The 14,779-nt window shown below is 54.0% G+C and overlaps 1 protein-coding gene across 1 annotated transcript in view; it reads right to left on the bottom strand.

The window, feature by feature from the left end:
• Positions 1-14,779, bottom strand: part of DLGAP2 (DLG associated protein 2) — a 603,057-nt gene that overhangs the window by 119,866 nt on the left and 468,412 nt on the right.

Genomic DNA, 14,779 nt, shown 5'->3' with positions numbered 1-14,779 from the left:
CATGACCTGCACTGGCATCGGGGGCCGAAAGTGCAGGAGCCAGCACTTTTCTGATGATAGCCCCGCGGTGGCAGGCGCACGTCTGCCCCACGGAGGCACCCGCTCTAGGGGCTGTGCAAGGGGTCTTGGCTGCGCTCTGGGTTCCTGCAGATTCTCTGCCTGTGGACAGGATTCTGCAAACCCAGCTGCTCAGCCCACGTGGGCCAGTGAGCCCTGGTGAGCCCCGCATGGCCCTGAGGAGGCCCCTCTGTCATCTAGAAGCCTATTCCGCCAAACTGAACATCTGCAGTCACTGTTCTCTTGTGAATATTAGTTCATCTTAGGTCACTTTTGTTCATATCTCATTTCCTTCTGTTGGGAGAACATCCCAGGTCCTGGCATTGATTTTCCATTATCAGCTCTGTGGTCAGCATAGAAACGGACGCTGCATCTTAGCAGTATGTGATGTACAAGGCCTTGGGGGTCATCTCTCCCTGGCCCTCCCTTCCCAGATGGACAGCGAAGCCAAAGAGCTGAAAGGCCTGGCTGTTTGTCCAGCTGGACCCAGGGAGCTGGACCCAGAGACGCCAGTGGCCATCTGAACTGGGCTCACTCAGTGAGTTGGGTGCTTCCGTCTGCTGGCTGCTCTGGGCTCCTTGCGAGCTGCTAGGCGGCCCAGGGACATCTGTCCCACGCCAGGGGGAGTGGGTGCAGACAGCCGGGGATGGGGTGCTTCAGGTAAGGTTCATATATGTACCATCATTTGAGCCCGTATTTCTACAATATGACTCTAAATAGAATTACATATTCAGACCTGTGTTCATGCAGGTGTCCAACATCCTGGTAATTACATCCTTCTATCAATCCCGAATACAGTTACACGTTACAGTCACAGGAGGCTTCGTTTTAGGACACTATTGATCACCTCACTGACATTTTCATCATCTCCAAACCAGCAAAAAGGCAACGCCCACTCGCAGTGAGTATACAGGACGCTAAGGGAGAAGGTGGGAGGTCTGGCTGTGAAAGGTACTCACAGCTGTGGTCACGCCTCGGGTTAATCCTGATGGTCTTTCATCTTATGGGGTCTCCCAGGTGCTTCTTTTAAAGTACAAGCCTTATACGTGTCTACATGTCTCATAGATGTCTGTCTGGATTGGGGTAAGTACTTTGCAAAAGAGCTCATTTGAAATATTTCACATAATTCAGTATGCCCCATTTGTAATGGCTAGGAGGACTTTCTGCATATCTGAAGTCCTGTTTTCCTGCTAATAAGCCATCAATGACAAAGCTGGCCGGTCAGGTGACCGCATTAAAGATAATATGAAACTGAAGATGCCACGTTTCATTTGTTTAGAAGCATAATGCAATAGGATGTGGAGTGCTAATTAAATACAGTTGCCATGGAGACCATGTTCACGTGGTCAGTGTTATTAACTTGAAAACCGTCTACATGAGGTGGGTCACTGAGAATAAAGGAGGATAAACTGAAACAAGGAGCCTTAGATTCAGATCCCATTTGTTCTCCTTAAACACACACAAGCACAGAAACAAAGGGACGAGTTTTTACAGTATGAACTTGAACTATGAGCTGACGTCACACAATGACAAAACGCCCAGCAGATGTGGATGGACAGACAGAGTCCAGCGTGTACCACCCACCAGCGGCCTCCTACCAGGGCAGGTAGGTCTCATCATCGGAGGACACGGAACGACCCGCGGCGTGCAAAGGTCAGCCCTGGGCTGTGAGGCGGATGTGACCAGTGGCTCGTCCCTGCTCCAGTCACGTGCAGGGAGGCTCGGTAAAACCCTCCAGCCGCACACGTGGAGCTAAGGCCGAGGGCAAACACCTTCGATGCCTGCTTCTGGCTCTACGGCCTGACCAAGTGGGCTTCCCTCAGAGCCGCGCCAGCGTCACCAGCGGCTCCAGCCCTGCCTCACCGCTGGCTTTGTCCCCTCAGCTCTCGACACTCAGGCCAGCCCAGAACCCTGACTTGGGCACTGTGTAGCCCATGCGCACAGGGCCACCTGAGGGCCAGTCAGGGCGTCCACAGCGGGACGAGACGGTCTGGGGTGACCCAGAAGAGGGCACCGGTGGGGCACGGGTGGAGGCAGGGCATAGGGTGGGGTGGGCCCACAGGGTGGGGTGGGCCCTCCCCTCCCTCTGGCGCCCCTCCTGAGGGGTCAGGGGTCAAGTCTTACAAGTGTGCTCCAGGTGTCAGGGCATCACCGCTGCAGTGAGGACTGAGGACAGCGAGGGGGTGGCATCACCGGGGACACGGGGAGGGGAGAAGGCCCGCTCCCGGCCCGGCTCCTCGCCCGAGCTCTGCACATGTGGTGTTTTCCCTGCCGCCGCCAGGCGTGCAGCACTGTGGGCTCCCCACCCCGTGTCACCACCATCTCCCCAGGTGTAATCCTGGGATGTGGCTGTGAGGCGCGGCCATCCTTCCAGCCTTGGGAAGTCAGGACGGCCCAGGGCCGCTGGGCCGCTGCGCTTCCCAGCAGGTGGGGTTACCAAACGACCACCCCGACTGCAGTGTGACTCCCCCGCAGTTCCTGCAGAATCAGAGGTCTGAGGGGTATTTTCAAATGAAGTCTGCACAGAATTCCCAGGACGAGAAAGGATGCTGTGGGCAAAGTCTGGGAGCCTGGGGGTAAAAGGCGGTGTCGTGGCATGTCTGCTCCCCCTTCTGCTGCCCTCAGAGCTCCCCTGCAGAGCCCAAGAGCGGCTGTGACACATCCCCCTCCCACCCCCAGGACATCCCGGGGAGAGCCACGCCCGACTCCCATTGTGGCTGGGACGACTCGGCATGTGAAATGAGGGCAGCAGTACTTGAAACTTTGCGATTAAATTCAGGTTCCAAGTCTGCCTGGGGACCCCAGGCCCGCATCACACCCGCCCAAGTCCGACTGTGCCCTTGGTCCTCTCTGGGGTGGGGCCCCTCTTCAGCCAAGCCCGGGCTCCGTCCAGCTCAGCCCACCTGTGCTCCACCCACTCGTCCTTGCTTCCCCTGATCCACCTGGTCCACCCGCACACTTTGAGTTCACTCGCACCCCTGGCCTCGCTCAGATCCTCTGCCAATTACACAAGGTCACTGGCCATCAGGCTCTAGGAGGACTGAGACGCAAGCCTCTGCAGCTGTTGACCTTCAGTCCCCCCTGAAAGGAGTTCAGGGAGGAGGTGCTCTGTGCTCCAGGAAAACTCATTAACAGGCCTTCAGATAGATAGATATTTTGGGAGACTTTAAAACCCAAATTCTTGCCTTGCCCCTTCTTAGAAGAGCACTAAAGCCATCAACTAAGACGTCTGCTCCTGTGACCAGGAGAGCCTCCACCTGGTGTGAGCTTGGCCACAGTTGCACACATGCTGGCCAGACTCCTAGCTCTTAGAAGTGGTTCCTCAAGCTAGTGGGAGGCTGTGGGGCCACAGCCCTTGGTAATGACCCTGACCTCACAGCTCTCAGGCTGTGCGCTTTTCCCCATTGGACACCTGCTGACCTCCCGCACGGCTGCATCTCTGCTGAGCCATGTGAGGCCGCAAGGCCAGTGAGGACTTCTCAGCCCCTCTGGGACCCCTCCCTACTGTCTGTCTATTTAAAGATGGAGATGGGGAGAGTGGGGTCAGGACAAAGGTTCTGCTGGTGGAAATGTCTCCTGACTGCGCATCCTCCTGATGGACATGGAGCCGTGGAGTCAGAGTGATGACCTCGGGGGTGGGGGCGTGACCTCGTCTCCAGGCGTGACACGTGGCAGCTACCTCTGGATGCACCAGGAGATGCTGGGTGAGTTCAGCTCATTGAAGGAGCACCCACAAAGCCTGCCCGGTCTCTAGATTCTCTGCCCTCTGTGAAGTCTGCTCCTGCAGAAAGCACACTCCAGGCTTCATCTCAGCCGCCCCCCTAATGAGAGGACTTGCAGCCGCATAGATTCGGGACCATCCCCGCTCATGAGGACAATGACACTGATGAGCTCCCCGTCCCTCCTCCCACGCTCCAGTCACAGCTGCGCCTGCATCTGGCCCAGCAGGACCGCTACGGACGGCTTTTCTTTGAAACCCACAAAAATGCTCATAATTTTACTTTGGACCAAGGATCAAGTCTCAGAAGATGCTGTCCTGAAGTCTGCAGAAATTTCACTCAGAGTTAAATGCCACTTCAATAAGGTGAGAGCAAACTCAGGTCATGAGAGGCAGCCCCAGGGACATGGGCAAGGACAGGGCGCCTCCCAAGGCAGGGACTCCTGAAGCCCCTATGGGGATGTCGGGGTTCACACCCCTGGTTGCCACTGGGGAGTCGCTTCCCTGGTTAGAAGGCTTCCAGGCCCTCATCACGCATTCGAACAAATCACAAATCATCTTCCACAGGAATTCACAGATGACTGAGGGCACATGTGCTTTACTTTGAATTTCTCTGGACTCAGAAAAAAGACCAAAAAAATGCTGAAGTAAAAAGAAGACTTCCTTAGGTGAAAGAGAAAGCTTCAGGGTGAAACTTACCTATCTGTTCTTAAATTTGAACATAACTCACTTCAAAAGTGACATTAATTACATTTTATATGTTTGAAATCTAAATTCCAAATGAATGTAGTGTCAAATCCTTTGTATCACCATCTGTATTTAATACGGTTTTACACCTAAGTTTGCTTGAAGACATGTTCACCATGTTTAAACTGGAAAAATAGTTTTAAAGATGGTTGTAAAGCAGTGTACAAAGATTAGAAAAAGCTGCCCTGTGCAGTTGAGCTGTCCCTGCCTGTCCCGGGGCTTGGTAACTGTCTCAGAGCTGGGCGTGAATGATGCAGAAACTACGTGCCTTCTTTGTCTCTGACGGGTGGTTTTCCACCGGTGTTTCAGAAGTTCCTGGGTAGGGCAGCCAAGGACGCCCAGACACTTTGAATTTCAGAAAACAAAACAATAACTTTGCAGTAGATCTCAAACAGAATTTGTTGTGTGTCTGAAATTCAAACTCACCAGGGCATCTTGTATCTTTATTTGGTAAATCAGGGCTTTGAGAAGAATGTGAGCACTCACTCAGGGGGGTTTTGCGTGAAGAGGAAAACCCTCCCCCACCTCCCTGTGATATCTCCTGCTTTCTGGAGAGGAGTTTTTCAGGCACTATTAACGTTATGAAAGGCCACAGTGTTAATGTTTAAGCACTCTAAACTCTTTATTTGATATATCACCTCAATTTTCTACACTTGATAAATTTCCCGCATCTCCTGGTTCCTTCCCGAGGGTAGAGTTCACCCAAGTGTAAGGGCTTTAAGGAGCCAGGGTTAATAAGAGAGCCAGTGACCCAGCGATCCTGTGTCTCTTCCTGGATTTTGTGCAAACGACTCAAGAGTAAAGTATTGATGCTCCATTTCTTTCCCCCTTTAAAAAAAATTGGCAAGCCTTGATTTTTCAAATATCCAATTAAAGCAGAATGGTTAAATAAATTACGGAACAATCACAGCATGGAATGTTAGAGAGCTTTTAGCCGTTTCAGAAATTCCCAGTGCAATGCTACATAGAGATAGCCAAGAGCCAGCTCTGAGTGTTTTATGATTCTCGTCAGCTTGGAAAAAAAAAAAAAAAAGACTGGGGGCCATTTACCAGGATGCCAAGAGCGACTGCCTCCAGCTGGAGGAATTACAGCCACATTTTGTTTTCCTCTTTAAACTTTTTGTACTTTCCAGATTTTCTTCAGCCGTCCTGCATGTGCTTTATAAATACAAGAGATGATAAAAGTACTTGGTGTTCCACAGACTCCAGTAGAGCCAGCATCTGTTTTCTTCTCTATTGGAATTAGATGGGCTGGCTCCCAAGTCCGTCTTCTTTCCTGCTCCATGTGGGAATGAACCTCTGCAGCCCCTGCGGGCGTGGGGGAGGGGGGGGGTCAAGATCTGTCTTGGGAAGGTGATGGGGACAGCATGTGTCCTGGGCACTGTTACTTTCACCGTCTTTCCTGGGGGTCACCTGTCCCCTCTCCTTTCTGGGTTGCTCGTTAAAGACGCTCCTTTTCCTGCATCAAAATCTGGGCTCAGAAAACAGAGTGCTAAAGTCACTCTACTGAAGGGCTCAGTCAGTATTCCTGAGCTCGGCCTCCGTGCCCGGGCACTATCCATGCCCAGAGGGATGGGGCCCCCTGTGGACGCCACCATGCAGAGGGTTTCACCCCACGATCATGGTGGGGGAGGAGGGCCTGGGCTGTCCACCAGCCCCGCTGCAGCCGTGCTGGGGGCCCTGCCCCATGATCACAGTTGGGGAGGAGGCCCTGGGCTGTCCACCAGCCCCGCTGGGGGCCCTGAAGGGCACTGTGTGGCCGGACCTGCCTCAGCATGGGTTTGCCCGATGGCTAAAATTTCTTTCAAAAGGCATCGTTCAACAGCAAGGACCTACTATACAGCACAGGGAACGATATTCAATATCTCATAATACATGATAATGGAAAAGAATCTGAAAAGTAATGATTTGTGTAACTAAATCACTTGATGTACACCTGAAATCAACACATTACAAATCAACTATACTTCAATTAAAAAAAGAAAAGGAAAAAAAGATACAATGTAAAAGGTAGTATTTTCACAGCTGCTGTGTCACTGACTTCACAATGCAGGAGACCTGGGTTCGATCCCTGGGTCAGGAAGATCCCCTGGAGAAGGAAATGGCAACCCACTCCAGTATTCTTGCCTGGAGAATCCCGTGGACAGAGGATCCTGGTGGGCTACAGTTCATGGGGTCACAAAGAGTCGGACACGACTGAGCGACTTCACTTTCATTGTGTCACTGAACCTAGCCCATTTGGGGAGGAGACTTGAGGGGGATCACCGAGGGGTGTCCCAGCCTCTGTGTCCTGTCCCCCCTCGTGTGAAAGACATTGTCCTGCACCTGCCCACTCTCAGCCCCTGAAACCTCGCTCATGTCCACCCCACAGCTGCCCGTGGACACCCAGGACTGGGTGCTGTGCCTCTGAGTCAGGCCTGCGGTCTGGCAGGAAAGCTGCCCAGAAGGCAGGCAGGAATGGGCTGTGAGGATGAGCGCCATCTGTGTGGCTTTGTGGGCGAGGACAGTGGCTTCTTAGAGCAGCTCACTTACAGATAAGATACACTTTTAACTCCAGTCATTCTGCAGTTAAAATGTAATATATTCAGTTCTTACACAGACTGGAATAAACTCAATTATGTACAGAATTCATTATAAAGTCCATATATTAAACTATTTCATAGCCAAAACGTTATGTAGATTCTTACTTTCTGAAAGAAACCTTGGAAATTTGATTTGCAGTTGGCTGTTTCAGCTCCTGAATCTTTGTGAATACTTCCAGGGCCCCTCAGCCATAAAACTGCATTTTGATCTACACCTCAGAGCTGCAGTTACTCATTTATTCCCCTTTGGATATTAATAAAAGCATCATATTTGTTAGGAAATGACAAATGAACCTGGTTACTTTGTGCATCAATAAATCACTTCCAGGGCATCTATCTTTACATCAAGTTTACTCCCAGAAAACCAAATAACATACAAAGCTTCACAGTAGCACCTGGATTGCAATTCATTTTTAAAGCCCTTGGATTCCAGATTGATTCGGCTTTAACAAATCGTGTGGTCCTTGACCTAAAACCTGCCCAGCGGCGTCAGTGCCGGCAACTGGCTGCCCCCCTGCCCCGTATGGTTTCAGGAGACGCTGGTCTCGCGGGTCACGGCGAACCGGACGCCAGCTTCCCCATCTGCTCGCGCTTCAGGAGATTCGCAGCTGCAGGAACGCACGCATCTCCACATTTTAATGCGTGTTTGTGACCCAAGTGCGCGGCCCTCAACCTCCCGGTTCACTGGCAGCGAATCCGCCTCGAGCCATTTGTTTCTATAATGAGAGCCCTGGCAACGCCACCGCACTTGGCAGGAGAGCCTCGCCAGCTCCTAGCCGGTGAGGCAGAAGCGAGGGAGAAGGCCGATCGGCGGGGCGGGGCCTGGGAGTCGAGGGGCGCGGGCTGTTCCTGGGGACACAGCGCAGCTTGTTACGGCCTCAGCTTGCCTGGGGACGCTGAGCAGAGGCCCCGGATCCCCCCTCTCAGGGAGGACCACTCCCGAAGCTGTGGGCACAGGACGGACACCATCCGCCTGATGGGGCGGCCGTCTTTCCTAAGCCACAGCAGCCGGACGCCGCCCCACCTGAGCAGAGTCCCCACGCCGTCTGGAGCGTACGCCCGGCTTGGCTGCCTTCCACCAGCGTCCCGGCGCACCGAGCCCTCCGCGGGGCATTCGGCACTGACGCTTCATCACCCCTGACGTCTCCACGGAAACGTCCCCGTCCCCCCCCGACCCAACACGTCTCAGCATCGTCTCCACAGCGAGAACTTCTATTCCTAGAACACGTTCCTGAAGTCCGTACTCCTCTCTCGCCCACACGGGCCTTGCGGCCGGTCCATCCTAAGCAGGTTCCCATGAACTCGGAAGAAGCGTGGCTGCTTTTGGCCCCGTGAATGGGAGCTGAGTCCTGCCTGAGCGCAAAGGTGGCAAAGGCAGGGAAAGTCTGCGACTCATTGACTGAGTTTACAGTGCAGAGCGGGTCTGGCTCTCCAACCCCACCTAAATTACACTGAAGAAGCTTATCATAACTACCTGGCAAGATGAGGGAAAATGAGGAAAAAAATACATTTTTTAAAACAGAAAAATGACAGGGCAGCTGAATTAAAATCATCCCAATTTCCGAGCTCATTTCTGAAGCCTCCTGTCAAGCTACACTCAGCGTCCACACGGCTCTCTTTGGCTCCGTGAGAGACCGTGGAAATGCCTGGTACTGGTGGATGAGTTTCACCCTCAGTTTATTCATTCTCATCAAAATTTAAAACAACGCTTCCTCACTGACATGGTAGCCACAGCGACAAAACAGTCCCAACAGGGCAGATGTTAGTGAGAAAAAGAGTGGGAAAGTTGGGGAGGAAGGTGTGACTTGTTAAGGGGACAGGTCAGTGTCCAGAAGACACAGTCTGTGGACTCAGCTTGAGAGGGACTGACAGCATCTCAGAAACCACATCATGACCTATCACCTCCCCCATTTCTCATATATTTATGGTCAGTTGTCGTTGTTCAGTCACTCCGTCGTGTCTAACTCTTTGTGCAACACATTGGAAAGCATCAATTCTTCGGCAGTCAAGAATGTTTAATTTATGCACTAACAGTGTGAATACTTTCTCTCAGATGCTACAGCCATTTGGACAGGTGCCTGGCCTTCCCCTGGGGTCGCTGTTAGCTATACCAACTGAAGGAGGCAGGAAGGACCTGCCTTTCAAGGAGGCAGGAAGGTGCTTTCAAGTCAATCTTGAACCCCTTGAGTTTCTGGGTCTGATTCTGGGCTGTCACCAACAATGGAGAATTAAAGCTGCATGAAGGACAGCTGGGCTCACCTGGATTCCCAGGGACAGAACCTGCCACCAGGGCTAGATTTCCCTTCTTTTCAAGTGTTTCGGGCAATAAGGTTCTATGGAGCTCATTTCAGCTCAGTCTCATCTCAGTCACCACTCATGTTTCTCCTCCAAGTCAGAAATGTAGGATTCTGGAACTCACGAGCTGTTTGCTTGCTGGACCAGAGCAACAACACAGGTCTGAACGAGAGCCATCAGGGAGGACAGGGCTGGAGTCCAGTGGAGGCTCAGCACAGGGGCCCAGGAGGAGTCTAATTTCTGGGCTGGTTGAGGAATCCATTTTCCCAGGCTTTAGAGCCTTAGACCATAAAATCCAACAAGCTGTCATCCAACTCTGACTTTTCCTCCTGAGATTTTTCTCTTAACGGCTTTGCCACCAGAGACAAAGTGCGTGTCCTCTTCCCAGCTCAGGCCAGGATGCCGGGGCTGGCCGGTCACGGCCCCACATGGTGACCACACAGGAAACACGTGAACACACTGGTGTTCAGAAAGCACCCAGGCGACTCTTTTTCACTTCCATCATTCTCTCATTTTGTCAGCACCGACTCTCCGATTCGGCAAATCACTTATAAACGGCCCACTGGGCAACCAAGGATCAGCCATCTGTGTATTTGCTCACATCAACTCTTTCTTGATTTAAGTTGTTTTAAAGAAAACATGTGTGCCTACAAGCCCATCCTGTGAATAGCGTGCTGTTGATGATGTGATGCTGAACAAAACTGGAGGAAAACTGGGTCGCCCCTGGACCGTCCTCCACCCCTGCTCGCTCCCTTTCAGGAAACCATGGGGACCACCTCCCTGAAGCTGCATGGGGGCTCTGAACAGCAGAGAAGTCAAACGCCACCTCTGAAGACCCAGAAACCTTCACCGGCCACACGGCGGTCCTTGAATCATCAAAATGAGGTGGACAGGGAGACTGTGTGCAGTCGTTACTCAGCGCACCGATTACGGGCTGGGCTGCAAGGCCTACTGAGGAGCCAGGGCCTCCCTGGGCACCGAGGGTAAGCACACAGCTGCCCAGGCTCACATGAGGATTAAACAGATTAACACATTGACAATTACACACGGGTTGGGGCTCTTATTTCTTTAAATAGTCAAAGAGCACAGCCAGTTTAGACACGCAACTGAGATGCCGTCGCAATACATCCTGCACAACGAGCGCTGCCCAGACTGTCCCTCCGGGGAAGCCCCCCACACGCATCCTCCTGCTGCTCGTGCTACTTCACTGCCAAGCCAGGTGGAGCAGAAATGCCGCAAAACCAGCAGCCAGCTGGACCTGTGGCCGCGGCCCAGAGTCCACTATTTTCTCTAGGGCAGGGCCAGCCAAACCCTCTGCACTACAGAGACAGGGATCGCCAACCCGCCAGGACCACACAGAGGAGGAGACTGAGCCCGTGGCTTCCGTGGTGCAGTGGTGACCACGCCTGTCTCACAGGGATCAGCCCGCAGGGAAAGTCAGCTGCTCATCCCCCTCCTGCCCCAGAACCAGCTCCCAGCTGGGCAGGCTCCGTCCCCGCCCCCATACCCCAGGCTCCCATTCACCCCCAGCCATGGGCCTCCGGGTTTAGCCCCGGGGCAGTCAGTGCTCCTGACCTCGCCCGCTACTCAGGGCAGAGTGTCCTCAGGCAAAGACGGAGGTCATTTGTGTCCGGTGCTCTGAGCAGATGCGAACGATCGCCCCATCCACGTCACAGCCGATGTGCCCTTAGGGTTCCCATCTGTGTTTCCTGGCGGCCAAGTCAAGTTGAGGACATGCTTTTAGGATTCTGAAATGGAGCATATTTCCGACTTGGAGCCCTGCTATCACCAGGTCACGGCCTGTGCTGTCCTGTCGTTGGGACAGGCTGGCGATCTCGGGTCCTGGGTGCTGCCACTTGGTGATATGGGACCTGATGACGCTGATAGGTTTCCGACTAATACGAGAATATTAATTAGTTACTATTTCCTGGAGTTTTTGTGGTGAAAATTGCATTTGGCTAATGCCGCATTCTGACCTTCAATTTATCCGTTAACCTCACAACTTTTCTTAGCACTCAGCTAACGACACATCCTTAGGAATGAAGGAGTGAGATGGAGTAACAGCCCCTCCACCAGGAAGGCCCTCTGGGTTACCAAACACAACTGTGCACGGCTCTGACCCCAAGGAGCTGCCTAATTCAACTGGAGACCATGCTAATGGAGAGACTGATACAACAGGGACAATCTGGGGAGAAAGAGTGGCCGGAGATACAGACAACCGTGTGCTCACCCAGGAGATCGAGGGCTTACAACTTCAGCCCTGACACCTGCGCAAGTCTCACAGGAACCTTAGACTTTCTGAGAAAACAGGGGCGTCCACACACAGCCCTTGCTGCCTGTGCCAGGGATGATCTCATCACAAGTCTCCAAGGCTTACCATCCTCCAAAGCACAAGTCCCCAACCTAAAGGGACAGCAGCTGCTGCCTGGGACAGGCCCAGGAAGTAACCTGATGTCTCAGGAAGTGAGAAATAAGCAAAGACAGCAAAAGGCTCTTTCCTAAGAGAAATGCAAGAAAAGGAACAGGAAGCTGAGGATGAAACAGAAGGTGTTTCGCTAACAGCATTTAGGGTCATGAGTGACAGCTCAGGAAAACTTAAGAGTCTCATGACGTAGGTAACTGCCTGGTTTGCATAGTAACCAGCAGATCCCAGCTAGAAGCAGGCCTGGAACCCTCCCCAAGTTCTCACAGCCCCCCACCCAGCTGTCAGATGGTGGTGGTCCCGCTGCCACTGACTTGGGTCAAATGCAAATGGCCATGCGATCTTAACTGGGGGTTTAGACACGGTGATTAGAGTAAAAGATGCCGACTGGGGGAAAAGGAAGGTGGGTCATTTCCAAAGGTCATGTTAACCCCTTGTGTACAAAGGAGGAAGAGGGACAAGCCACCCTGACAAAGGGCGATGAACCCAAAGAAACATGGAACTCCCACACCGTCACCATGAAAAATCCTTTTTCTGCTGGCCAGACACCACTGACTCATCCACCAGAGCAAAACTCTTGCAAAGTCACTCCTTCCTGCTGACCACTGTCCCAAGCCAGCTGTTCTCTGGGTTCAGGGATCCTCCCTTCAGTCATCACTTTCAATTCCCACCTTTCAGATTCTTCTGGGCCATGTTACCTGACTACTGGTGGGCTCTGCGTCTGTGAACCATGAGAACCCATATGTTTAGACAAGAGGAAGTGAATGTCAGGGAAGAAAACAAGCAGCTATTTTGGATGAACACTCCTGCGAGCAGATGGGGAGGAGGTGGTTCGTCGTCAGCACAGACAGGTGAGCTGGGAGAGAGTCGACCCCAGAGCAGACAGGCACAGGTCCAAAGATGATGGATGGGGCCTCAGACCTGGCTTTAAAGTCGCCTTTCTGCGCCAGAGTTTCAACAAAGGAGCAAGATTCCCCATAGAGGACTTAACAGAGGGAGTTCAGTTGAGTTGAGCCATGTGGAGGAAAAACAGAGTCACACAGAGGCCGAGGGAGAAGGCGTGGAAGCAGGAGAGCATGGACACGGAGCAGGGGGAGGAGGAGAGCGTGGACACGGAGCAGGAGGAGGAGGAGAGCATGGACATGGAGCAGGAGGAGGAGGAGCACGTGGACACGGAGCAGGAGGAGGAGGAGAGCATGGACATGGAGCAGGGGGAGGAGGAGAGCGTGGACACGGAGCAGGAGGAGGAGGAGCACGTGGACACGGAGCAGGGGGAGGAGGAGCACGTGGACATGGAGCAGGAGGAGGAGGACAGCATGGACATGGAGCAGGGGGAGAGAGTGTGGACACAGAGCAGGAGGAGGAGGAGAGCGTGGACATGGAGCAGGAGGAGGAGGAGAGCGTGGACACGGAGCAGGGGGAGGAGGAGCACGTGGACACAGAGCAGGAGGAGGAGGAGCACGTGGACACGGAGCAGGAGGAGGAGGAGAGCATGGACATGGAGCAGGGGGAGAGAGTGTGGACACAGAGCAGGGGGAGGAGGAGAGCGTGGACACGGAGCAGGGGGAGAGAGTGTGGACACAGAGCAGGGGGAGGAGGAGAGTGTGGACATGGAACAGGAGTTGGAGAGCAAGGACACGGAGCAGGGGGAGGAGAGCGTGGACACAGAGCAGGGGGAGGAGGGGGCGTGGACACAGAGCAGGGGGGTTAGAGTGTGGACACAGAGCAGGGGGAGAGAGTGTGGACAGGAGCAGGGGGAGGATGGGGCGTGGACACGGAGCAGGGGGAGGATGGGGTGTGGACATGGAGCAGTGGGGTGGGAATGTGGACACGGAGCAGGGGGAGGAGAGCATGGACACAGAGCAGGGGGAGGAGGAGAGCGTGGACACAGAACAGGAGTTGGAGAGCATGGACACGGAGCAGGGGGAGACAGTGTGGACGTGGAGCAGGGGGAGGGAGGAGGAGAGTGTGAACATGGACCAGGGGGAGAGAGCGTGGACACAGAGCATGGGGAGAGATTGTGGACACCGAGCAGGGGGAGAGATTGTGGACACAGAGCAGGGGGACGAGGAGAGCGTGGACATGGAGTGGGGGAGGAGGGGGCGTGGACATGGAGCAAGGGGTTGAGGAGAGCATGGACACAGAGCAGGAGGAGGAGAGTGTGGACACGGAGCAGAGGGAGGAGGGCAGCGTGGACATGGAGCAGGGGGAGAGAGCATGGACATGGAGTAGGGCGGAGGAGGAGAGCATGGACATGGAGCGGGGGAGGCGGGGGCGTGGACACGGAGCAGGGGGAGGAGATTGTACAGGGAGCAGGGGGAGGAGGAGAGCGTGGACTTGGTGCAGGGCATGGAGGGGAGCGTGGACCCAGTGAAGGGCGGGGAGGCAGTAATTATGGCTGAGTCCTCTCCCATGCAGCACTGGCCACGGCGCAGCCCTGGGGTGACCATCCTACGCCATCCATCTCTCAACTTACGGCTTGTCCTCTGGGGCCTGAGCCGCAGGCGTGGACCAGGCAGGGGTGGGGTCCCGCTGTCCTGGGGGCAGCAAGGTCTGGACTGCAGTCCACCCCTGATCCACCCCTGCCATCCTGCAGTGCCCCCAGGGGGATGAACCAGATCCTCCCGGGGTAACAGGCCACCTGTTAGTGAAGGTAAGCGTAAAACAGGAAGTGCTGCACACAGTAGGTGCTCTATCCTGCAAGACTTGCCTGGAATAAACCTGTCTCTTGTTGCTCCGTGGTGTTCAATTTCTTGCAACCCCACGGACTGTGGCCCACAAGGCTCCACTGTCATGGGATTCTCCAGCAAGAATACTGGAGCGGGTTGCCATGCCCTCCTCCAGGGGATCTTCCCGACCCAGGGATCAAACCTGTGACTCTTGCATCTCCTGGATTCGCGGGTGGATGCTTTATCACTGTGCCACCTGGGAAGCCCAAGCTCGGCTCTGCACACAGAG

This window comes from Bos taurus, chromosome 27, assembly GCF_002263795.3.
Source record: "Bos taurus isolate L1 Dominette 01449 registration number 42190680 breed Hereford chromosome 27, ARS-UCD2.0, whole genome shotgun sequence".
In the NCBI taxonomy this organism is placed as follows: Eukaryota; Metazoa; Chordata; class Mammalia; order Artiodactyla; family Bovidae; genus Bos; species Bos taurus.
Note: the sequence above shows the minus strand (reverse complement) of the source record. Positions and strands in the feature narration are given on the sequence as shown.